This window comes from Lepeophtheirus salmonis, chromosome 4 (assembly GCF_016086655.4).
Source record: "Lepeophtheirus salmonis chromosome 4, UVic_Lsal_1.4, whole genome shotgun sequence".
Classification (NCBI taxonomy): Eukaryota; Metazoa; Arthropoda; class Copepoda; order Siphonostomatoida; family Caligidae; genus Lepeophtheirus; species Lepeophtheirus salmonis.
In genome coordinates this window covers 28807495-28834653 of record NC_052134.2, presented here as the reverse complement: position 1 = coordinate 28834653, position 27159 = coordinate 28807495, and positions in this window count along the sequence as shown.

The following is a 27159-nucleotide window of genomic DNA, read 5'->3' as shown; positions in this document are numbered from 1 at the left end:
GCATACAAAAACTCAAAATTCTACTGTAACACATTTTACCAGCAACAACTATCTAAATCTCTACGATCCCTTTTGGAATGTTTCAATGCTCCTTGAAACCATAAACAGAACTGCAAAAAAATATATTTGTCTGGACGAATAGATGGTCAAGTACTTCCGATCCCAAAGAATGAAAAAATAAGCCAATTCAAAGCCAACACCATTTGGATCTAAGATTTAGGTTTTAGCTTCATCTTCCAGCCAGCTCCTTCATTGCATTCCTTATCCTGGAGCCAAAACGCAATAAAATAGGTATGAATTGGGACAAAGGAGGGATATTGTCTATGAACTAATTGAAAAAGAACAAATATTCAAAGGGTGTGAGGTGGTCATAGATAACCTTTTTATTAGTTTTGACCTCATGGACAACTTGAAAGGAAAAAAAGTTGGATTACTACGTTTTGTTAGATACAATAGAATCAATTCAATTTCCGTCCAATAAAAAAACGAATGAATCAAAATGATAATGGTGGAACCAAAGTTCACTTTTAACGATAATGATAAAGTAAGCATTCTTTGAAAGGACGTGTAGAACAGTTCATATTAAAAATTGCAATCAATATTTCAGAGATCTTAAGAAAAATCTTGAAGTAAATCAGCCTCATTACTGTAAAATTTTCAACAAGAGTTGACCTATTGGATAATATGTTTTCAAACTATGCAATGAGTTTACAAAGAAAAAAAATGGTATTGTTTATTTTATTATTGGTTTTGAAATGTGGAAATTGTTCCAGCATGACGTCTTTATAAAAAAAAAGTAGTGTAATTTTAAATTGAAAGGAGAAATAAAATATTTTAAAATTGATTTTACACAAGTGTGTACAAAACCCTAGGTAACTAATCATGGAGAAAATATTAACACCATTATTTGACTGAGCTTAAAGCATGAAACAAATATTTTTTTGGTACTTTACGACAATATAGAGAAACTAATTGTCTAAACAAATAAACGAAAGTTGTGCATCTTTTTGATATGGAAAAAGTGTGACGGTATGGTAGAGCTAAACACTATTGCATTTATTGGAATACTGTGACTAGACAAAAGTAAAAGGTCAGGTGTTAAGGTCTTTGTTAATGGATTGGGGGAGGGGAACAGGGGAGGGGGGCTATGAATTGTAAAAACGTATTTATTACTACTTTCAAATACCTTTAGTCAAACAATCCTACCATAACATTAAAAAAAAACAATATACAAATATCTTGTAATCAACATGTCTGAAATCACTGGAAGGTAAAAGGCCCATCTTGATGTTTGGTAGGGCCTGAAAGATATATTAATGTACTGAATGAGTTCTACCAACTATTAAACAGTGGCAAACAATAAAGAAAAAATTGAATTTAATCTTCTTGGAAATAACAATATTAAATATTAATAATATTTGAGAACCAACTTAAATTTACTAATTCGTACATTTTCATCTTATATAAATTAACGTATTTATAGTTAAAATTTTCATTATTCGGTAGTGTGGGCCTTGTAGCTCAGTTGCATCGCAAGTCCTGATTCACAAGTATGAATCAATTCCAATGGAATAGATTATGTGATGAATGGTGCTGGTTGTTCGTATATAAACGTCCACCTCGCTACGCAATCCCACATTTTTGGTAATCAAAACTTTGGATTATTTAAATTAAAAGAAAAAGGGATTTTTTAGTGTATTTAAAACTCCTTTTACAAGAACATTAAAGATATATTAATAAGTAAATACACTAGATGACTCTGCGTGGAATTAACGATAAAGTTATGATTTATATTACTAACGAGTCACGACTGCCTTTTTACAAATGTATAATTATTATACTGTATAAATTTTTTTAATATGATTTATTAATAAGTACTAAAATTCCATATGAAATTTCGAGATTTGTATAGTTTTTTCCCCTTTGTTTTGCATTGGACCCACTATTAACAATAAAAGTTGGAAATAATTGGGTTCTTAGTTTTTTCGTTCATGAAGCCGTAAAAAAATTAATAGGCATAGTACTAACTATTTAAGTTAGTAGAACAAATTAATTCACTGTAATTTATTTAAAATATGTTATTCCTACATTATCTGCTAAAGGCACTTATACTTCTATAAATACTCGTAAACAACATGAAGTCAATACTTGGGTAGAACTAATAGCAGTAAGCAGTAGCAATTGGCTCGTTTTAGCATCTGTTTGCTAAATTACAAAAACATCAAAGAAACATAATTTCTATTAAATAAAGAAAATTAAGAATATGTGATATATGTAACATGCTATATATTTCTTTTTCAATATATTTTCCTTTACTTGAGATTCTAGCGAACAGATTGGCAACTCTTGACGATGAAAGCCATGTTCATGGCGTACAAAAAATGTCATTATGTCACTTCGGAGGAATCCCAATGGGGATTAGAAGACCTCTCAAACTGTAAAGTCCAAGGTGTTGAGGACATTGCTCCAAAAGGCCCACATGGAGTTTACCCAGAGATTAGTCAAGTTGTCGTAGGATAAGTTTTAGATGGAGATACCAACAGTCTCTGCTGCCTAGAATGTTTCTTATCCATATTTAAGCATGCCCTTCTATACAATGATACCTTCCATTTAATTTCGTGGCGCTTCGAAGTGCTAATTATCCGAATAACTCGAAAAAGTCGAGATCTTTCTCCTCTTTATCCGTGAATATATTCTTCAAATAATTTAATTTTCTTAATATTTTATTTTTAGAAAAGAAAAATCCTTAAATTGATTTTGGGGGACTAATTTTTTTTCCATATTAATTATTTTTAATAAAATTTCTCTATTTGCAGGGGGGGGGGGGTCTACAGCTCCTTTAGTTCTCCCACCTGCATACCCCTTGAACCATCTGCTTCTATTTGGGAAAGGCCAAGCTAAACAATTTAAATTGTGGTTTATTTGAGTAAAGGAATTTCATTCACAGAATAAATTTAAAGGAAGATATGAGGCTGACGGATGTCATAGATTTCATGATTCTGAAAAAAATCATTTAACGTTCATACTGAACAGTCAGAACCCTCTACATCTTTGAATATTCAGTTTAATGTATGCTCATTAGGAACATTATGTCACGTGTTTCTCAAGTCATGCCTTCAAAAATAATGGATATCAATAATAATTGTGGTAATAAGATATCTTCTCGTATAGTCTTTGAGATAATGTTTCACAGTAATTTTCTGATAAAATTAATTTAAATCATAATAGTCCTGTTTTACTTACTATATGATGATTGGTTGATTAAAGCTCTACGATGAAAAAATTGATAAACTCATTTGAATTGGCTAAGCCGGATTCAAAAATCATTAACAAAAGAGTCAAAGCTCATGTGAGTGAGAAATTTGATTGAAAATTTACATTTAAACTGGCAGGAATGTTTACATTTGAAAAATCTAGATTTATTCTCATTAAAAGTTAATAATGATCATTTAAAGGTTGATATCATGGGGGAATAATTAGGTGGTGGGGGGGGAGGTGAATTTGGTACAAATAAATATATGATAATAGTCGAATTTATCTATAAGTGCAGAATCCAAAATTGATCTCCGTTTGTCTCTCAATCATCTGAATTCTGAAATAGTTTTAATTTGGGACTATTATCGTTCAGTATCATTTCTACATATTATAACAATCCACAAATTAAAAGTAAGATAAATAAAACTTATTCAAAATTGTTTTTAATGCTTAAAAAGGGCTTTATTGATTCTGTATCTTGTCCTGAACTTGATATATTTACATTTTGAGGCTGAAAAACGACCCTCTTTTTTAGGCCCTTATGACTTATTCATAATACCTATATGTTAATGAGCAATATCATAGCTTACACTATAGAAAAATATTTAATATATAATTTAAGAAAATATCTTTTTAAAAAATATATATGTGATCCCATTTTTTATGGGGGGTTGCTAGCAAATAGTCAACATTATAATCATATTTTTTCCGGTTTCAATGCCAATTTTATGACGTCATCCCTCTTCGAAGGAAGATCGAGAAAATTGAAGAAAAATAATTCTTACTTGATCATCCATCTCAAGAGATGTTCGAATTTGGATTTCAAATTCCACCAGGGACGACGGTAGGAGAATTCATCCGAGAAAAGCTACCCTACTACTCTTTCCTTCGAAATGAGATACCAGAATACAAACAATAAAGAAATCTATTCACGATGAGTAAATAATTTTAATATTTCAATATGGGATCACTTAAAAAAATACAAAATTGAACAAAAATCCTTGGAGATGCATATTTTTTAATTAATTTTTAAATTCAATAAAACATTGAATACTTCTCAATAATAAAAGCCATAATATTCCTCAAATCTTTTGGTACCGGGAAGTATGGAAACAATATTTAGATTTGTGTGAAGCAATGTTTCAATTTTCAAGAATTTCATAAATGGGCAATTACATTCAAAAAGAAATTTGGAAACTAAGCTTAAAATTGACAAGACATTGATTCGAAGAACAAAAATTGAATATACATATTTTAGTAACACTAATTGGGATTTAGATAAGCTTGCAAACATTATACTTTTTTGTAAAGTATACAAAATTTAAATCACCAATATTTCATACATTTTTATGAGAATTCCGTATCTACGATTCTAAAAGAATAATAAGTGTAGTTATATGAACTGTAGCTATCCAGCAATCTGTGTGCTCTTTAATGTATCACACAAAAAAATTTAACTGATATATATATAAGTTAAAAGTATATTTCAACACAAAAAAAGTTTTCTGCAATTTCCTCATCATATATATTTAGGAAAATCCTGTAATCTGAAGCTCCAGATTTCGTTGTTAAATCCTGTATCGATTCATATGTAATGTATGCAAAAGATAGTTTAAACTGCCTCGATCTTATTTTACTGTATGTTGTTGAATCATTTGTAATATTTAGGGAGTTATGTAGAAGTTAATTTATAATACTATCTTGTTACAAATAGGAGGCCTACGTTTCTTTTTTCTTCTTCTTGATTTTACCGTCTTACAACAATATTGTATATGGTAGTTTTTCTTCTTCTTGAACTACGCTTTCCCTGGATTTCGCAAGGTTTCAAGTCTACAGAAACTCCCGTAATATTCCAAATAAGATTCTTCAATTTTTTAGTATAAATATTTTAATGTTTAATTTCTTGGGAAACCTTGCATTTAATTCATTAAAGCTTCATTTAATTATTTCATAAAATAAGCTTCATTTAATGATATACTTGAAAATGTTTGCTCGGCGTTGCCCAGGACATTAAGAAATTAAAATTATTTAGGATCTCTTCTACTTAATATAAAACAAAAAATAAAGACTTTAAAATTTTAAGAATGATTCTCATGTTGGTTTTAAGAGTATGAGAATACTAATATATTGTCACTTTGCTTTAACACGATATGGAAGTAGTTGGTTTATTTTGGGTCAGAAGCCGAACTCACAGTCTTGCAGTCGCTTCCTTGATCATCAAGGATGCCTCCTAAAATCCTAAAGTACACCCTGGCTGTCAGGTGTACAGGTTAAGTATTGACCTAAAATATAGTTTAAGGCAGTATAAATTGCAACACCGCCGCATTTCTAAGCATCAAAACCCCTTCTAATATGCTGGAATATACCCCCACCCAAAAATTGTCATCTGCTGGTCCCTGAGGCAGGTTAAATCCTTCAACTGCAGCTTCCCTGAGCATCACACAATCTGTCTCTTATCTTAAATACATTATGTCCCTCAGGTTTTAGAGGTGAAATGCTCAAAATGATATTTAAAGGCTGCCTTTGCTCCGCAGAACTTTATTTGTCATAAAATGTATTATATAACTACAACATTAGTCTAAAACTATTCATCCGCAAGGTGGTTTGACTTTCTGTATCGCCTGGGCTAACATAAGTATAGAATGCTTGAGGGCGTTGGTTTGTCTTCCATGTGATAATAATAATTAAAAACCAATTATCTGGCTAATATAATAAGTAGTTACGTACTTTTTTTATTTTTTATTTTTTCCATCATATAAAAAAAGGAAACAATCTACATTCTTGATTCTACAATTTGACAAGGTCTTCATTTTATTAAAAACATTCAAACCCAATAGGATTTTCCACGTCGTATTGAAGCATATGAAGCTAAGTCTCAGTTTCTATAGAGGATCACTTTGCCATAGTGGACTACAGCAAGGAACGAAGAAAATTGTCGGATTTCACTCAAATCCGTTCGGAAGATTAAATGGAAGTTATTACTTATTAGCTATTCTGTTTTAAATCTTCAGCCATGTAATCCTCCATTCTATCATTCAATCCAATAACAATATATTCAATCCATATATATTGTAATTACTTATTAGTTATTTGTATTGATTGTTGTTTGTTATGATAGCTAAAAATTATTAAAAGCAGTCTTTATCAAATAGAAGCCACTAGATGAAGACTCCTTGGAGAATGTGTGGAGTTCAATCTAACAAAATATCGTCTTACTTGTCACTCCCAGCATTCAAGAATAGGTCATTGTGATAAAGTGTAACATAATTACATATACTAGGAAATTTAAAAAAAAAATTATAATATGCATTGTTTTGTAATGTTTAAATTAAACGTAAGTATCTTAAAACGAATACTTTATTGAAATAGAACTGATTAATCTACAGTCAAACAGTTCTCATAACAACTCGTTGATGATTTAACTCAGGAATAAAACTTCGTTCCCAATAACATTACAGTTGTGTTAAATAAGAACTCTTTTACTTCGAAACAAATGTTGGCCATCCAATTCCTGAGGAATTGCATGATAAGGTTTAAGACTTAACTAGAACCCAGCTACTCATATTTCGAAAGTTCATTGTTTAAAATTAATTAATGAGCCTCAAAAAAAAAATATATAGTTATAATTTCCGTCTCTATTTTTTAACTATTGAAATGAGCAGTTTTTCGCACGTTACTTGCTATTTTTCTTTTTAGGCTACTTTTGTTTAGAATATTAATATAATTAAGTCTAATGAATATACGAGTGCAAATACATTTTTTTATAACTTCCTATTCTTCCTTAGGATATTTTTCCACAATTATGATGATGAGTCGATCCATCACATATGGTTCGGTATCAAAACAATTCCCATAAAACTTAATGAAATGCTTCTTTATTTTTTGCAAAATTCCAAAAAAGTTTCCGATGGTTGAATCAGTCCCTCTCTTGACAATGTTTTAAGGCATGGACTTGGAGAAACTTGGATGCTGGAAATATTACACGCCAGAGTGGGAAATTTTTGATGTAACAATTTGGCCACATATCCAGTAACATAAATAAATTATTTATCTTCACAGATTTTTAGGAAGATGTAAATCATTAGATTGTTATTCTATTGTATTTTCATCATTATTTATTTCTTCCTCAATCTTACCTTTAATGATTTCAGGATAAATTATATCATCAAAGTCTTGATAAAATGTTATGTTATTTTCTGAATCTGCTTTGCTCAAAATATGACCTAAAAGGAGATCCAGGATAAGTATATATACATTAGTGCATTGGTGATACTACAATCTTTAATTTGTTGAAACATAGAAACAAAACATTGGTCTTCTCCAGATCTGACGGGAGCATTCTTAACAACCATTTTTTCAAAGCCACTTATTACGATTATCCGAAATCGATCCATGGCTTTACCGCATTAGGATGAGAGTGGGGTCGTCCAATGTATCTTATTCTTGAAAAAAAGTTTTCAAGACAATCTTGATTTAAACGAAATGTCAATATATATGGAAGACCAATTTCATTATCTATGTATTGATAGAAGGAGATCAAAGATTTTGAAGAAATACTAATACCCTTTTGGTGGGGCATCAAAGCAGATTACTTAGGCAACATGAATCACCATTTCTATTTCTTTTAATTTGCTTTATTATTACAATCACATTTATCATGCTTCTTAGAATATCCTTTTGTCCAAACTTTACTCCATAGCCACATCCAAAGTCCTTTTCTGATATTGGTCGGGAGCTTAATCTCATCAAAGCACAAGACAGCTAAGTTTCCATTTAGAGTTTCGTTCAATTTGATTTGTTCAGCGATAATTTTACTAATATTTGATTGTCTTCCAGGACCTGTTTTAAAATTTCGGATCCACCCTTCGAGGGTTGTTACACTAGGAACCGGAGGTAGCCCACTAGATTGAATGTAACAGAAGGCTTTTGAGGAAAGATACTTCAGTATCAGTCCTTTAACAAAATTCTTCTCATTCCATTTTCCGAACATCTTCCCACTGATAATGAGTTTACATTCAGATTTAGTAAATCTCTTTTACAGTTTTCCTTTCATCACTTCCTTAAAATTAGATTTGGATTTTAATAATCTATTTTCCGATTGAAGGTTTTTCACTTTTTCGTGTAAATCTATATTCTGTTTCCTTAGTTTGATTAGAGTGTTCTTCAAAATGGTCCACTATGTTAATTCCTTTCGTTTTCCTTAGAGCTTGCTCAAATCTTTCTCCAGGTATGATACCTCTGGAAGGGACAGCATCTTCTTTCAATTTTTTTTAAAGTAGTCATATCAATTCACTTTTTAAATCCCTTTTATAAGCATTTTCCTCAAATGATTCTCAAAAATTCTAGGATATTTTCCTAAAGGTCCTTTCGATGACAAGCACTTTCCCATTTTTTTCCTCATTGAGAGATCCTTTGTAAAATGATGATAAATTACGTTGTTAGGAAAATCACAAATGACAACTGCACAACTGACAGTTTCATTGCGCAAATACATTATAATTTTCTGGAATGGCGAATAGGTATTATTATCATAATAATAATAATCAATTAGTAATAATCTGTTTATTGTAAAATGTAAATAAGATAAAATATTATACCGCAGGGATACCAAACTTCTCTCTCTTGACCCACAACGTAGTCCCAGTTCTTAATTTTGGCCTTTTGTGAATTTGTATTTGGTTCTTTTCTCTATGACGTCAAAATCTCCCTCTCTTACCGAGCAGTCGGTAAGACACATCAAATTAAAAATTCTAGCAAGCCCGATTACATGATGGTCTAACCTTGTATTTCTATTAGCCTTGACTAATCCTATGTGCTTTATATTTATGTTACACACACGTGCGAATTCCTTGCCAGCAATTTTCTTTCTTGTTCTTATTTGTTTTCATTTCACATAATATGAGTCTTCATAGTTTAAAATGTAGTGACTCATATCATACTATAAGGAAATGTGTTCATACAATATATTCTTATAATTATAATTTAAAATTGTGATTACAGACTGTATTTTATATATTTATGTTAAATAAAATAATCTATTTAAAAAAAAAAAAAATAAAAAAAAAATCATTTAAGAAAGTTGTTGTATTTTGTCGCAATACAATCTATGTCGTCTTATTACATGCTCTATTACCTATCATTATTTAATCTATTTGAATTAAACAATTATTATGGATTTAGGAGGAATATAGCTCTGGGCATTGGAAATTTAAAATGTACCTCAGAATATTTATATTTTATTTATTTGTATTAAAATAGTAAAAAAATTGTTTAATTATAATCACTTAAAAATATAAAATAAAACAAAAATCCTTCGAGATGCATATGTTTTAAAATTATACATAGAACGTTTTTCTATTAAATAAGCTATCATACTCCTTACCACTATGAATGTATATTGACTAAATTGTAAGGTGTCTAAAGAAAAGTGTCGTTTTTTATTTTTTTTTTACAATAAAAATGGAAATATATCGAGTTCAGTACAAGATACATAATCATTAAAACACATTGTTACTATAAAAAAACAAAAAAACAATTAAATAAGTTGTATTAATCCTATTCTTAAATTGAGGATTGTTTTAAGGGTAAAAAATGACTAAGAACAATTATAATCCAAATGATTAAAACACTAGACATTTCAGAATTTAGATGATTTTAAGAAAAAAACAACCAAAGTTTTGGATTTTGTGCTCAAAGATAAATTATTTTTTGCTCGAATTCATTTTTAATAAATGAGTATTCCTCTATGTAATTTATTTCAACAAATGGCATTTTGATGATATCGAACAATATAGCTAAAAGACACACGATTGAATTTTATTTCTTTATAAAACAATACTATATAATGATAACTTTATTAGTTGTAGTTAATACCTAAGAACAATCTAAAACCTCTTAACCCAAGTAGTAGCGATGATTATGCAACAGAGTGATCATTAAGTCTATCTGTAGACAAAAAAAAGGGTTTCCTTTTCCCCAAACTACTCTAAAAAATGAAGTTATTTCCTGACAAACCTCTCTGGAGCTCTAGGAACAGTGGTCTTATTTGAATGTGCGGAGTAGAGAATAAATAGGACTTTAGAAATGATTAGTTTGATTTTGATATGTTTTAATTGGAAGGGGATGATATCACCAGCCAATCTATCTTGGAGATCGATGTTTGAAATGAAACATCCCTAATGAAGCCCCACAGTGGTGCTTACCATGTGGCTTGTTTTCGGACATAGATAAAATGAATAAAAAGAGGTTTCCTCCTCCAAGTCACAAAAATTCCTTTTATTATTTGATTCGTGAACTATCAGTATTAATATAAAAAATAAGTCCAAAAAAGTTTAAGTAATCTAACAGATTACAATTTGGAGATTTGGAGGGACAGGTTTGGGGGGCAGAAGTCGTAAAGTTGGTCCTGATTAACTCTTGAAATCTTGGACCTGTGGCAGTGAACAGAGTGCTGTTACCACATGTAGGCTCAGGGACGTTTGCCTCCAGCATGGAAGTACAGTGTACCTCAAGTACTCCACATACAAAGTAGAATTGACCTTTTCTCCCTTATTGAAGAGGAATGGTGGCATGACTTTTCCTGTGCTGGTGATGACGCCCGAGACCTTAATGGAGCAGGAGTTCTTGGACTTGTACACATAGGGAACATTGTCCTTTGACGTGGAGAATCATCTGCCATTTTGAGAGTTCCTTTTAAGTTCAATAGTGAATATGTTTTCACCTGAGAAAATGATGGTGTGACCTGCATTGGACGTCTTGAGCATTGATCAGAGTCTTGTAGTGAACCAACCTGACCTATTTATATTTCTCAGTCAATAACTTGTAGGAGGTCATATCAAACTCTCCCAATACCTTTTGGATGTTGCTGTTAGCCACACCCTTCCTCCTGGCCAGTGTTAACTGATTCAAGGATGTATCAGCGGTCACGATCCTCTTCAGGCCTGCCAGAAACCTAAGAGTGACTTAACATTCACTTCTGGTACTATGTGATGACCTTTCCTCGTGTTCCTCATTTTTGAGCCTGGTGTAGATGTCGTAGATAGTGCTCATGGTGTATCCCGTCAGTTTGATGATAGATACTACTCCATGGCCTGCAGGAGGGAGTTCGATGACAGTGGATCTTTTGGTGTGCTCCACGACTTTCAGTGTTTATTTTGATTAAAAATCGGAAGAATATTATATACAAGACTACAACATCTTAATTGAGATACTCTGATGTGAACTCAGTGCAAGGATACCCATGTTATTATCAAAAAATGTATTTATATATATAAAATAAATACAAAAAAAAAAAAAAAAAAAATATGTCACGGGATCCTGTTCAACTACAATTTCCCGAAAGATAATGTATCTATGTATGTATGTAAGAACAAACACTTTTGTTTTTAATCTTTGTCATAAAAGCATGCTTATGAATTATGTAGTAAGAAAACTATTTTTATTAAAATCCCTTAGCTGCAAAAAAAAATAAAAAAATAAAAATAATGGAGCATTAAAAATAAGAAATAATAGAAAATTGTCAGTACATTTTTTTTAGACACTTTAGTTTAAGTAAGATAAGCTTCAGCATTTTCTACAAATATATCAATATGTAAAAAGGTCTTTGTACATACATAATCTGTAAATCAATTAAAGGAAAGGGGATTTATTCTGCATACCGGGTGGTCCATTAAAATCTAAACACTTTGAATATTAAACTTCAACAAGATGTAATTTATTTATTAACAATAGAATGAAAAGAAAATTAATACATTAAATAGATGTATACCTGAGCTCTATTAATAATTAATATGGCCGCTTTTAGCGGCAATTATGGCTTCCAGGCGGTGGCGGAAATTCCTTTGTGATTGTTTCCTCGTAGTGGCTGACAGTGGCTTTTAGATTCTACATGTTTGGATAACGGACACGGAAGACCTTTTTGGTGCATGTCGAAGGGGTTGGCATCAGGGTTGTCGGGGTCCAAAAGTATAAAAAAGGAGTTCAGAAGAACTCAAAAGACTCATTCAAAACAGCCTTGCAACGGAGGAGATTGGATTCTTTCATTGTTGTTGTCAAAAGTAAGCTCTCCACCCTCACAAGGTTCTTTCCTCCCACTACTCACTGGCAGTTTGGTGTGAAACCCCCAGGTCTCTTGAATGAACCCTCCTTGACTGGAGGAGATTGACCTAGGTTGTTTTCCTTATCTCCTCTGGGTCCAGTTTGGTTTTTTTGACAGAGCCCTTTTTCCTCTCCAACATTTTGAACTTGCTGATGCCATAGACGGTGATCGTCGGTCATGTTCAAGTGTCATTTTCTTGACCTGTACGAAAACTAGAGAGCTCAAATTTGATTAAGCTTGTAACTAATTGATTATACTTAAATATATCGAAATATGAATTAATTTCAATCACTCAACGTTAATTAATTATTGAATTATTAAGTATTCAGAATTCAATGGACTAACCGGTACATATATTCAATTTATTAAAAAGTATACTGCATGCTTTTTATGGTCTAAATTTTTTCAACATTTACCTATTATCAATCCTCCGTTAGTTATTTACCCAAAGATCTATAAAGATGAAACTTATTTCTTTGAATCTACATTTTTTCCCCAATACTTTTCATTATATTCCAGAGACGTTAAATCAGATCAGATGTATTTTTTTTATGCACCTTGATAATGTCTTGCTTAGAATTTACCAAGTGGTCCATTAAAATCTGAACACTTACTAAATCAATAGGCTTAAATATATTTTCGAGGTGAGACTCAAACATTAGAAAATTTTAAAAACCATTTTTAATTCTCTATATTTTTATTTTTGTGTCATTTTTATACATCTTTTGAATCAAAAGAAGGTAATTCAACAATTTCTTACACTTTATATTAAATATTTCCCCCTCCATTCTGAATGATGGGGTCAACACGAGGGCAAATAGAAGTACAGCTTGCCTTGATGAAGTCCAAGGACAAGTTGTTCCTTCGTGATTACGGCCTTCAAAGTCATCGGCATTCGTCTGAGAAGTGTTGTTCATCTTCCCCGCAAATACGTATCAAACAGCACAGCCCAGGGGGAGCTCGTCGGTGGAGGACGAAGCCTAGAAGACTTCCAGCCAGAAGGCAGCCATATTCTCTTCACAGAAATACTGCAAAATAATGGTATATATGTATACGTATAATTTTACAATATTTTTTTGCTGCAGTCATGCTACAGTAAATCTTATATTCCTGTGTTGTGCTTGAGTTAAAAATGGGCAAACTACTCCAATCGAGGAGTCCAAAACTCATATATCAAATATGTTACACATGGTTTTATAGGGTTAAATATCCTCCCATAAATACGGTCCAACAATACATAGACAGTAATGTAAATCCCTTCTAAATGAGGATATTGAAGAAAATTCATGGTATCATAAAACATAGATTTTGTTCGATGTATTTTCAACCAAAAAACCATTATTCGATGATACTATGTGCATAAATTGCAATGTCAGTATGAAATTGCCCTATTAATCTTTCGAAATTCAAAACTCAATCACTGCATTATATGAATACATATTCTGTTTTTAATATTTATATAATATGTAGATTAACTTATATGAAAAACCAATATATCAACTTCAAAAATATAACCCTCGGATAAAAATAGACATTATTAATATATGTTAACTTATTGAAGGTTAAGAAATAGAGAGGAAATGTTAATGGAATACAAGAGAGAGGCCCATTTATTTCACATAACATTAAGTTTTTATCAAACATTAAAATTTGATATTTTTGTAATAAAAATTATAAATGAATATATTGTTGAAACCCCAAATTCATGCTGTTAAGAATACTTTCAATTAAGGTTTTATTTTTTCTGAATGCTTTAGAAAAGTATTTTGATCATGTTAATTGATATTTATTAGTGCAAAATGGATGCAAAAGTCACAAAAATGCTACAACATTTAAATGATGTAATTTGTATAATCGTTAGACTGTTTATCAAGTAATTAAACCCATATTATTTCATTACTTAATATTTTTTTCGTATAAATAAGTTACATATGTACATATATGTATACGATTGTTGTACATTCCAAATCACATTATAATTAAAGATAACTTACACAGGTATTTTGGAATTAATATCTACTAAAACAAATAATACATGAATAAAATTCTATCCACTATAAAATCTGAATGAAGTATTTATATTTGGTTATAAAAACTGAGAATAGGTGCTTGTTAACTATTCATGTAAGTAGTATTCTTCCTAATCATCCCTTCTATCCCTTAACATATTTTTCTTTTATAATCTTTTCAATGGATAAAATTTTCTGTGTTTTAGGTATCAATATCTCTGGATCACTGGCCACTATTACCACTAGCCAATCACCTCCCGTAAATCTACAATTTCCATTCTTGTTGTATCACCTCCTCCACTCTGTTAAACAATTTTCATATTACGATTAGGAACATCGTATCATTTTTTTTTCTTGTAATGGACAAGAAGAGTGGTAAAAGCTAAGAAATTTATAAAGGAAGTTAATATGATATTATTGGATCACAAGTGTATTGTCATACAATGTAAATATGCCACTGAAAAAAGTATAATTGTGTGTAACGACAAGTTTAACCCATTTAAACCAAATATGGGAACCTTAATTTTTTCCCTGAAAAAATGGTTTAGAAAAGGGCGAATAAAGCTTTCTTTCAGTAAAAAATAGAATAAAATTTGAGGGTCATTTACGGTAAACAAGTATTTGGACAAGGTTATCAAGGCAAATATATTGTGATATTATTTTTTATTATAAACATAAATCTTCTTACTGTGTTAAAAAAAATTCAATTGGTTCATTCCAATTTGTAGAATTTTATATTTACTATCGGGGGCTTTTAAAAAAGTCAAGATGCAGGTTAATAAATATATATAGAGATCATTGATTTTTAGATATATAAAAGTATATTTACGTCATTTGGTTTACCTTTAATTCACACTTGTATCATAGATCTTTCTTCTTATACATAAATACTTTATATATATATTTTGGATGCATTTTTATTTGGTGATTCTTTGGAAATAAACATACTAAAAGATATTAGTGGTAAGCCATTTATAATAATTTAAAAAAATAAAAAGGATTTGTGTTGTCAAATATAATTGTTAAGATTAAAAAATTTTTTTAAATAATATGAGAAATACCATTTTTTCTTGAAACTTTTAGTTAGATATTTTAAAATATTACACATAATATTTTGAGGCCCTTTTTTAATCTATTATAATAAAAAAAATGACTAATTTGGGGAAAAGGAAAAATACCGTTTTTATTCCATATATCTTGAATGTTATGGATTCATTGAGTGTCATATTTCAAGAGATTATTAATATAGTCTATGTAATAATATTGATATTATCTCGACTAATCCTCAAAAATATTCCTGCGAGATACAAAATTAGTTTTTAACAACCAACTATCATCTGATTTTTGATCTTATCTTCTCCCATAATTTATCAAGTGATTTATTAAATTATAAATATTTCATTTAACAAAAAAAAAAAAAATGACCTGATAATTATTTACGATACGAATAGTGTTTTAATATTTGACATGACGTCGTCGTTTTGGAAGTCCATTGATCATCTTCGAAGTATTAACAACCAAATTATAAAATACTAAGAATCCGCACAATTTGAAGAACATTTAGTATTTTCAATAATGTAATAACTACGATCTTGGACTGAATAAATCAATATTTACTACAAAAACAAACAAAAAACTTTGGCCGTTTATATATTTTCTATGGAGCACACACACTAGTTATTACTTTATACTTAGATGCATTGTCTTCTATATTCAAATAATAATGATAATAACTTTGGAAAACCAAAAAAACAAAAAAAAAACCTTGTTCAGATTGCCAATTAGAAAATGCTCACCCGCAAAATATATCACACCCTTTTTAAAACTACCACCTGAAATTATTTATTTGTTATCAAGGCTGTCATCTTTATTATTATTATTCTTAAAGGGATAACAATAAGTGTAACATAATCACTAGTACGTAGTGTTCGATCGGTCTGAAAAACTAAAACGACACTAGTCCTATTATTCTTTTTCTAATAAAATTTGTCAGTCCTAGGACAAGTCCTTATCGATTTTTGTGGGTAGTTGCTAACTATGTCCAAGGTTGGGCCCGGTTCAGGTTCAGAGGTTCTATAGGTTCTGATCTTGGTTCTTTCACTTCAAAGGTTTCGGTCTCGGTTCAGCTTCATCGGTCTCGATTCTTTTTTTAAGGCTGAATTTGGTTACAGGCACTTTAAATAAGAGGCTTAGCTAGAAAATTTTGTCTCAGAAAATTATATTAGATACAAAAAGGGCCGCAGCTACCATATACGCAGAGTACATTGTACCCCAACTTCCAGCAGGAACCCCAAATCTAAGGTTGGATAAGACCATGGTTTTCAATCTGAAGGTCGTGAGGGGATCCCAGAGGGGAGGGGGTGCAGGCAGTTGGAGAATTGAGGATTGCTTTCAGTTTACACATAAATAGCACATATGTTTCGTATAAAGGGGACATCAGGTTGAAATATACATTGTAGGGGGTATTGACATAGGAAAGTTTGGGAGTCCCTGGATTAAGAAATATTATAGTTATCATATTATTGGGGCTTGTCAAGCTTAGTAACGGACCTGCAGACCAGCTGTATTACTCTGACGACGTAAAAAAATCATTGAAAAACGCTGCAATTAGACAAAAAGAAACTCAGAAAATTGACTTATTGATTTAAATTAAATAATTTTTATAATATGCAGGGAGCGGGGATCAAATTTTCGCCTACTTTAAACCTTGATAACTTGAAGACGACATTACCAAATAAGAAACCGGTTACCCAATAGGAAAGCTATTATTGTCAGCTGACGATACGTAGTTCAGTTAGCATCATGCCGTCATCATATGAGGAGATAAAGAGCTATAAGTGGACAGAGGAGCTTTCAAGGTCCGCCGTAGTCATGGCATTGGTTAATAATGGAGGTGAAATCTCCAATTCAACGATTACTTCAACCTTAGGAGTGAATTTACGGGCTGTTCAGCGTATCCGAAAGAAGCTACAGGACACCTGGGATGTTGATACCGCCATAAAGAGGGTACTCAAGGAGGAGGGCGCTGACAGGAAGGTCAGGGACACCGACTTTGTCGACAAGGTGAAGAAGATGGTTGAGGATGACCCTACCAGGTGCATGAAGTCCATGTCGAGGGATCTGGGCTGCCATGAGAAAACAATAAAGGACTGTGTATCTGAGGATTTAAGGTGCAGGAGCTACAAAATGCAGGTGGGCCAGATCTTGACCCAGAAGGGAAAGGACAACAGGCTAATGAAGTCAACAAAATTGCTCAACAAGCTCAAACACCCAAAGCAGCCCAGGATGCTGTGGTTTTTCTCTGATGAAAATAATTTATGTCAAGATCAGAAGGTCAACAAACAGAACAACAGGTGGATAGCCACCTGCACCAGCCATGTGAGGAAGGTAATGAAGACCAAGTTCCCTGCAATGGTCATGGTGTTCGGGGTGGTCAGCAGTGAAGGTCATGTTATACATCCCCACATGTTTCAAATGGGTCTAAAGGTCAATACAGAGGTCTACATGGATGTTATGGAGAAGGTGGTTCTGCCCTGGATCCAAGGGGTGGCTGGAGACAGGCCCTGGGTGTCGCAACAGGACTCAGCACCCTGCCATGTGTCCAAAATTTCCATGCAGTGGTTAACCGAGAACTGTTATGACGTCGTAACCAAGAATTTGTGGCCTCCTAACTCTCCCGACCTTAATCCTTTGGATTTTTTTTTCTGGGGCTATGTCGAGAGAGTTCTATGTTCGTTACAAGTGAAATATTATAAATAAGTGTGAGCAATTTAATAATTAAGTAGAAGATTCACGATTCACTAAGTTAAGTCATTAGTGTTCAAATTTTTCAATGGAAGTAAATTAAAGTGAAGTCATATTAATACAGTAGCCTTGATGTTATAAGGCATCTTTAGAGTGGATAATATTAACTCCAAGCGACGATTAATGAATATAAAGATTATTGAGGCGTGTGGGTTAAATATCCAGATGAAAAGTTATGAATTTATTGGAATTATAGGTACATAAAGATGCATAGATGCAAAGGGATTGTAGGAAAAGAACCTTCCACATCACCAATGATTCTGATCAGAACAACGAAACCATTTGGGTGTGATTAACAAGTAGTTCAAATTCTACTCTTTATTTTAAGACACTAGACAAACTCACAAAAAGATTCCTTTTATCTACTTTTATGATCCTACAAATCAATAATTGTCACAACATCTCGAAAAAGTCAAGGCCCCAGTCTTCCTCCTCCAATAATAAGTAAATAAATATTAGGTTGGGGAAAAAGTAAATGCTCATTTTTTGCTTTAATTTAATGCTTTCCAAGAAGTGTTACAATCATCCGATTTAAGGCAAATACTGGGCCGTGCAGAATTATTTACCGATTTTTGTTCAGAACATATGGCGGACAATAATGACATTTCGAATGACTTGAGAAACAATTTATTCATACATGTTTAGAATAATAAAATAGTTTGTGATCAAATTTAATCAATGTAGCCACCATTTGACTAAATGACACTGGTCAGGCGACGTCTGAAGCTGCCACAGACTTGATGGATATAATCGGCGTCCAGGCCTTGTTGACAGCAGCCTTTAAGGCATTTATGTTCTTGTGTCGTTTTTTGCAGGCCTTGGTCTCCACGTGCGCCTAGATAGAGAAGTCTAGTGGGTTCAGATCTGGGCTTTGAGGGTGCCAGTAGTCCTTGAGCCACTCCTGAGCTTTCTTGATCCACGGAAGGACCTTGGACGCCAGAATCTTCACATAATCCTCCACTGTTAATCTGTAGCCAGTGGGGAACCATACTGGCTTCACGGCCTTCCCGTTGGAGGCCACGATACCCAACATCATCACCGAAGCAGGGTGCTTTGTTGTTGCCACATAGCGGTGCTTATCTTGCACATCTCCAAAGCTCACAACACGGTCAGTTTGCCTGTTGAAAACAAGATCGACCGTAAAAGTTTTCTCATCTGAAAAAATGATGATGCGTCCAGATGAGCTTTTGATATTATTCAAGATTTTCTTGGCACGCTCAAGTCTGACTTCTCACTGACGTTTAGCTAACAGAGGGCGTTCAGTACGCCTCAGGGACTTTCCTCCAGCCCTTTTCAATGCCCTTGAAACAGTTGATCTCGACGTTCCCATCTTTCTGGCCATGTCGGCAATGGACCTGTTGGGAGTCCTCTTGAACACTGCCTTTACTTGCCTTGTTGAGACAGTGGACAGCCCCAGGGGAATGCTTGAAATAACCCCCAGCCTCCAAGCGCTTGGAAACGTTGTAAATTGTCTTCTACGAGGCCCTAAACTGTTCCTTAATGTTGTTATGAGGCACTCCCGCTCGGAAGAGGGCTGCAATTTCGATCCTCTTTGTTTCCTGATTGGACATGGTCTCACGTGTGGAAGTTGTTACGCTCTCACAGGAAGGATTTTTGTTTATTTTAATAGTAAAAATACGAAACAATCAGATTGGTTGCCACAAAACCTCTTAAAAAGTATATCTACATCATCGGTAAATAATTTTGCACGGCCCGGTATGCCCTGTTCTGTGTCTAACTTGTTGCCAATGAGAATCCAACTATATAATGCCCTTTTGTAGAAGCCCTTATACTTATTGGCAAAAAACTTGGACAACCAATTTTCACAGGCCTCTATTGAGGCCAAATTTGTACAGCCAAACACGTGGCTATAGACTGGGACATGTAGTAGTCACTTCGTGCAAAGTCTATACTATAGAGTCGATTCATAAAAAAATTTATAAGAGAAATAAAAATACGTATCCTGGTCACAAAGCTGTGGAGTTTGCTTTATTAAATATTAAATCATTGATGTTAAAATATTCATTATGTGGAAGAATTACGAGCTTTAATGATATGTGCAACTGCTCGATATTTAGCACTTTCTATCAAAATCCCTCTGTACAACGAAGATGATTATCTTCGTTAATCATCTTTGTTGTAGGCATGGGCCAGAAATATCATCAAATTGGTTCCTTCGAGGTTCGTTCAATATTTTGATCTCATCAAGTCAATAATAAGAAGACATCGTCGTTTTTATCAACTTTTGCTGATATTTATACTTTTTCTGTAAATTATATCAGGTTATTTTACTTCAGGACTATAATGTTCATTTATGTTTTTTCAAACATAATTCTCCTATTGTTTTTTTATAAGATCTACTTTTATCTTTATATCTATTTATTATTTACACTATTTGTATTGTAGAATATAAATAAATTATTTTAACCAAAAAAAAAAAAAAAAAAAAACCGCACACAGTTAAGTGATACTTAATTATCTTTTCTATAATATATTAATAAGTCTACTTTAGGTATTATCACGCATGGAGTCCAAAAAGTGAGAACGGATAAGTCTGAAATTTAGTAAGTAGACGTGTAAAATTACTAAGAATGTTCTAGTGATATTTTTTTGGGACTCCAAGGTCATTAAAAGGTTTTTTTTCTTCACTAAAACAAAACTTTCTCTCTTTCTTTCTCTCTTTTCTTCTACATTCATTCTTTATTTCTATTCCCTTCTATTTAGCCCTACTACGCAGGCACACTCTAGAGGGAAATTGACGGATTTGCACACTTTGACTCCCTAGACGGGTTTCCTGAAAGTAATTACACAGTAATTAATTTGTTTAGATGCAATAAAAAGTTGTAGTATCTTACATTTTATAAGACATTAATTAATCTTCTCGATTCTTATCCCTCTGTCTGTTGATTGATCCTGAATCCCTCTCCTCCTATATTCTAGATAATACCAAATATTAACTTCCTCCACATCATGAGATATTCCATCTTTTTTTAGACTCCTTTAAAGAACTAATTGTCTTAATATATTAAATATTATTAGCTTCGTGACGTGTCACTTCGCTTCATCTAGTGAGTTTACTGAAACTAAATGAGTGCTAATTGAATTCCCATTTCCCACAGTCACTGTCTCCAATTTTGAGATAGAATGAAAAAAATATGACGTGCAGCAAACATATACAATGTACTTGTTTTAGTTAGTTAACTCTATCTTTTTAAACTGCTGATTCTATGTATTCATGAATTTAAAATAGTACTAGTACATCTTCGCGTGATTGTAGATACTTTTGTATGCAAAAACTGTAAATAACAACAGTAAGTTGTCAATTTTTTCTTTTCTTTTTTAAAGGAGATATTTCAGAGGACAATAAAGCTCAGGGTGAAAAAGGCATTGTTAAAACTTTTACTTAAAGCTAATTCGACTAGATCCAATCAATGTTCATAACACTAATGAGGAGGAGCAAATATGAAAAATCCACAGTTTACATACATAACATAAATCTTAAAAATCTCTCTCAAGTATCCATTGGTGTTAACGTGTCATATTAATAGCTCATCGAGGTCAGTGTCTTATTTTATCATCTAACTCCAAAAGTACATTTGAGATTTCACAAAAAGAAGGAAATAACCAAAAGCATCATGGATAGTTTTCTATACTTAAAAAAAACAAAAAAAACAAAAACTAATCATGATTGTGTGTAAAATTGAGCCCTGTGTTTTATAGGTTAAAGCTATCATTAACCTTTATTAGTTAATGTTTAAATTATGCTCTGTTGATTACTATTTCGTCTAATTAAACAGGAAATTTGCATTCAGGCAATTCAATGAAACTTTTTATCACATTTTACACTGGGTTGCTTTGGTAATTTATGCACTTTTGAAAGGTACTCTCAGTGAAAAGTTTCAGAAACACATTTTTCTAATAAATACTTCTTGCTATTAGCAAAAATACATTAACCACGCATTTAATTGACCATAATAAGTTCATGAAATCCTTTATATAAGTTAATTTCTTTAAAGAAGTCAGTTTTTGAAGTAATTTACGATATATATGTTTGGGATGGTAAGGTACAGGGTTGTACTTTAGTTCAGACATGTACGTTTTTACCTTTGATGTCGTATGTATACCACATCAAAACAAAAATTACCAAAATGCTTACATAATCTTTTGTAAAATATTTTGATATAAAGATTTTGGTAATTTTTGTTTTGTTTTAATTAATTAACTAAGATAGTAAGGTAAGATTTTAATTTCATTAGCATCCTTTTATAAGAAAAATAATTTAAATTAAAAAAAAAGATATTATGAGTTACAAAATGATAAAGTACATCCCAGTAGACAAAAGCCCTGTTCTATGGTTGAAAGATAATTTAAATAAATTTCTCAATGTTTCCAAATATTTTACTTTTATACCATACCAAATTTCGTATTATGAAGGGTGTACTGCAGTTTGTACCGAACTGTGGGCTTAGTGTACCGTCCCAGTCCTAATATATGTATATTTATTATTATTACGAATGTGCATAATGGTTAAATTGAGATGAGCGTTTATTTTTTTTAAAAAAAAGGGCACGTTGGAGAGAGCAAAATATGAATTGTCAAATTTAATAGTGTTGTAAGCCCTACGCATTTATTGGCATGCAATTGACATTTTTTTTTTTGGCAACTTGAAAACCATTTTTGTTTTAAAAGTTATAATCATTATTATTTAATTAGAGAAGAGAAAGCATCTAAGTATAAGTTCTAAGTTCGAGTGTGTTTGTTCATAAATAACTAAGAGGAACACTAAGGGTTTGTCGAGGAGTTATTAGTCTAAGTTCCTGTTGTACTCATAGTAGATTTTAGGATTGACGTCGGATTAACTATTGCATATGTCCTTGCTATATACACAGGGGGACCTATATTTGTTCCTTTCATGTTACTGCTAATGTAATGAAACCCCTTAACGGCTAGGTTACTTTTCTCTCAAAGATTATCCAAATTGTTAGCGTTAAGGACGATCCACTGAATTGCCTAAACACACATAAGTGCATAATATTTGATGCTTGATTACTCATGAGTATCCTTGAATACAATCATCTTAGCTTTACTTAGAAAAACCATCTCAATGGAACTAGAATATTTATAAACAAATAACATAATTAATATTACCTTGTTTCATTTATTTTCTTCGTATTATAGAAAAATACTATTTATATCTGTTGCTTATAAATCATATAAGAAACTATATATTGTATAATCACATTAATTAAATATTTAATATTTTATACATTGTCAACTTAATTTTTTATTTTGCAACTTTGTGTGTTTCATTTGAAAGTATAAAAAAGGTTAAAAGTTGTGGAAGTCGACTATATTTTAGGGAACTTTAGGGAAGTTATGGACATCATGGTGACAGCTGCTCCATATATAAAGAAGATTGGATTTACAGATGAGAAACGGCGTTGTACCATCATGCAGATGCTGGTTATGTCCAAAAAGCTCCACTTTTGTCTCATCCGACAACAGCACAGTGCGCCAGAAATTAAGTTCATTATCTTTGTAGTCATTGGCATACTTCAGCCTGGCATTAATGTGACTACTCTTGAGAGTTGGAGTCTTTTTTAGCAAACAAAACCGGAACCAATTCTTGTGCAAAACATTTTGCATAGTTGATCGTCCAACCAAAGTTTTTGTTGCTTTCAACCTCTGCTGGATGGATTCGAGAGTTTTCGTTGGATTCTTAGGAGTCTCTGGGACTACGTATCTGATTTGTGTTGAGGCCAGCTTGGTCTTCCTTCTATGTTGAGAAAGATTCTTGACATGGCCAGTTCTTTTGAATTTGGTGATGGTGCATTGGAGAGAGGATTTTAGATTGGAAATGTCTTAAAAAATTTCTTAAGTCTTCTGTATGCAGACCCTTCCAACTCAACTTTTTCTTTTATTTCAGCCTCAGTAATTTCTGCAGTTCTAAAGAAATTCAGAGAATCCACCAAATGCGTGTGTGCATATATAAATAAACCAGAGCAATTGCTTAAAAAATTAAATAAATAAACATTATGGTTTATACTTAATGCTCAGGCGTAGAATTTCAACTAAATATAAATCTTTGAAAAAACAACAGTAAACATGCAAATTAAAAATTATGATAAATATTTGTTAAACCCCTTTTTAAAATACTTCGATGATTCCGTGAAGTTGATGGAAGGTACCGGATTTCTTCCCCTGCAAAATTCCATGACTCACATCCTAAGTTATGAATTTTCATTGTGAGAGAGACATAGCCAGCTGAAGCTGCCAAGATGATACCTCTTAACTCATCCTCCCAAATAGGCCAATAGTTAGTTAGTCGGCTTGCGATGAGGGCTTTATAGTTAAAAATGGCAAAGTCCAGAGCCTTTGTTACCTCAGAAGTTCTTCTTCTCCATTCTATTGCTGGATTTCTTGAAATATCCATAAAAATTTTGGAGTAAATTTTCGGGACAATACGAGATAGTTGAGCTACTCCACCACACCTATATGGGATTTAGATATTTTCATGGCATCGATATAATTCTTATAAAAAAACAATTAATCCATTTGTCTTCTTATAAAATAGCTTTTCAGCTAGTTGCAGACTTGATGTAGCCTTATATAAAATCGAAGATATTACCAAATTGTTATAAAAGTCAACTCTGTTTTGAAGGTTGAATCTTTTCCAAAAAGAAATTCTTTTGTTGACGGAGGTTCGAATTTCGTTCCAGTTATCTTCATGAATACCGCTGCTATTCCATTTGATACCCAAAATGTCCACCATTTCCAACTTCCGACTCTAAGATCCTCTTCAGGCTTCAAGGAGCCAAAAGGTAAAATAGAGGTCTTATTTTTATTCACAGCCAATCCTGTTTTTTCTTGAAACTTCCGAAAATAATTAAGTAAGACTTTTATTCTGGCAATTAGCTGAGACTCAGAATTGGCCTCTGCGCCCAGACATAATCGATATGCACTTGTTCTACATCATCATTTGTCAGATCATTGTTTACTCCAGAAGACTTCTCTTCATCTTTTTCTTCTACAGTTTGAGTCTCACTAATCTCTTCAATTTGTTTTTCGGATAGAAGATCCTGATCAATTCTGGAAAACTTATCTTTTTCTTCTATAGCTCGGGTCTCACTAACCACTTCAATTGTTTTTCAGATAGAAGATCTTTATTAATCCTAGAAGACTTATCTTCATTTTTGTTTTCTTCCAATTGGGTCTCCTCATTCTTTTCAATTTGTACTACTGATGGAAGACGTTCTTGCATGGCTTTTTTGAGAGCCCTTTCATATTCAAAAGTTTTATGTCGTTTTTCATGCAATAATGCTTCCTATGTCCAAAATTTGAGCATCTTTGACATTGAAGTTTCACTCCAGAAAAATTTAGCTTGATTAAATTTCCTTGCACTGGTAAAATTTGAGGTATAGACGATGTAGTCACTGTCGCGCCAAATCACCTTATAACATTTATATCTACCCTCCACTTTGTCATCAATTGGTTTTTTATGGGATAGTGATTTATAATTTCCCCAAATTGCTTCATCCATACAACCACATTTGCCTCGTTTACTCTTTTGAGATTATTGAGAAACGTACCAACCAATTTCTTCTTTTTATTAATATTAACATTGTCAATTCCTTTTATTTTAAAAGTGACATCCTCGATCGAACCATCCATATTTTTTATTTTCATCACATTGTGTTTTTTTAAATCATCAATTCGACCCCTAACGTCTATAGGGATTCTAGTATAAAAACAAGCTTGGCCCAAACTAAATCTAGGATGTCTCCTGTAGTTAAAACCTGTTCATTAAAACCATATTTGATTGCTATATCGTATATATCAATGTGTTTAACATTATCTCCTCTAAAGCATAAACCTTGTGTATTTTCCATTGTGAGCACAAAAGTCTCCCATTTAAAGCTATTGTCCAGGTTCACCCGAACCGCTGCATCTCTATGAATGATTTCATTTTCCTACAAAACATTTGAGTAACCTCTTCCATCAATCCTCGATGATTTCCTGATATTATAATCGGGAGTTTGATCAAAAGGTTTAGTAGCCATATTCTTTTAAAAAGTTCCGATTATTTCATTATAAGTGAGTAAAGAAAGTTATATAATATGTATATATGAAAATAAAATATAAACACCCCCCCAAAGAGAAGATGAACAATAAAAAACAATTACTCACTTTATCCTAGGGATTTCAGGAGACAATCTTTGACTCTCAGAATACACTATATTTCAAAAATAACGACCGAAAAAGGGATTTTTACCACTTAAAATACGCCTTGAACTCACTAGATCCGAATTTAATTAACACAGTACAAAAAAGTCAACAAAATACATAACACACGCTTTTTTTTGCTCAAGTTAAAATTACATATACTGAAGATAAATTGATTAATAATAACCCTACAATTATAGATTAAATGTATCTACATTTTCTCGGATACGAGTTGGTTCGGATCTTTATGCAAAACCAAAATTAGACATATCCTTATCTCGAATTTTATTAGCATTTTACTCGAAGTTAGGGCATTTTTTACGATGCCGAAACAATAAATAACCCAATATTATTAGCATTATTGGATCTTGCAAGCTCTCATTCAATATAACATAAATAGGTCTTAATTTATTTGTTTGTTTGTCAATTCCTCCAAATATGAAATTATTATATAATAATAGTTGATAATCATTCACATCTTTATAAGAAATAACTTGTATCCAACCAATCAATGTTAAGAACACTGATTAGAGAAAAAGAAAAATGCATTTCGAGAGCTGAAAACCAAATAAATTGTACATCCATGTAATTGTGTATCAGGTAACCCCGTATGCAATAAACACTCAATACATATGTTTATGTAGATGTTGCTCCGTTGTTCAAATCACTAATCAAGATAAATATACTGTTGGTACGATATAGATATTATCTTATTTTCAAAACTAGGATGAAGTACTCAACTATACCATAAAATTTTTAAGATCCAAAAAA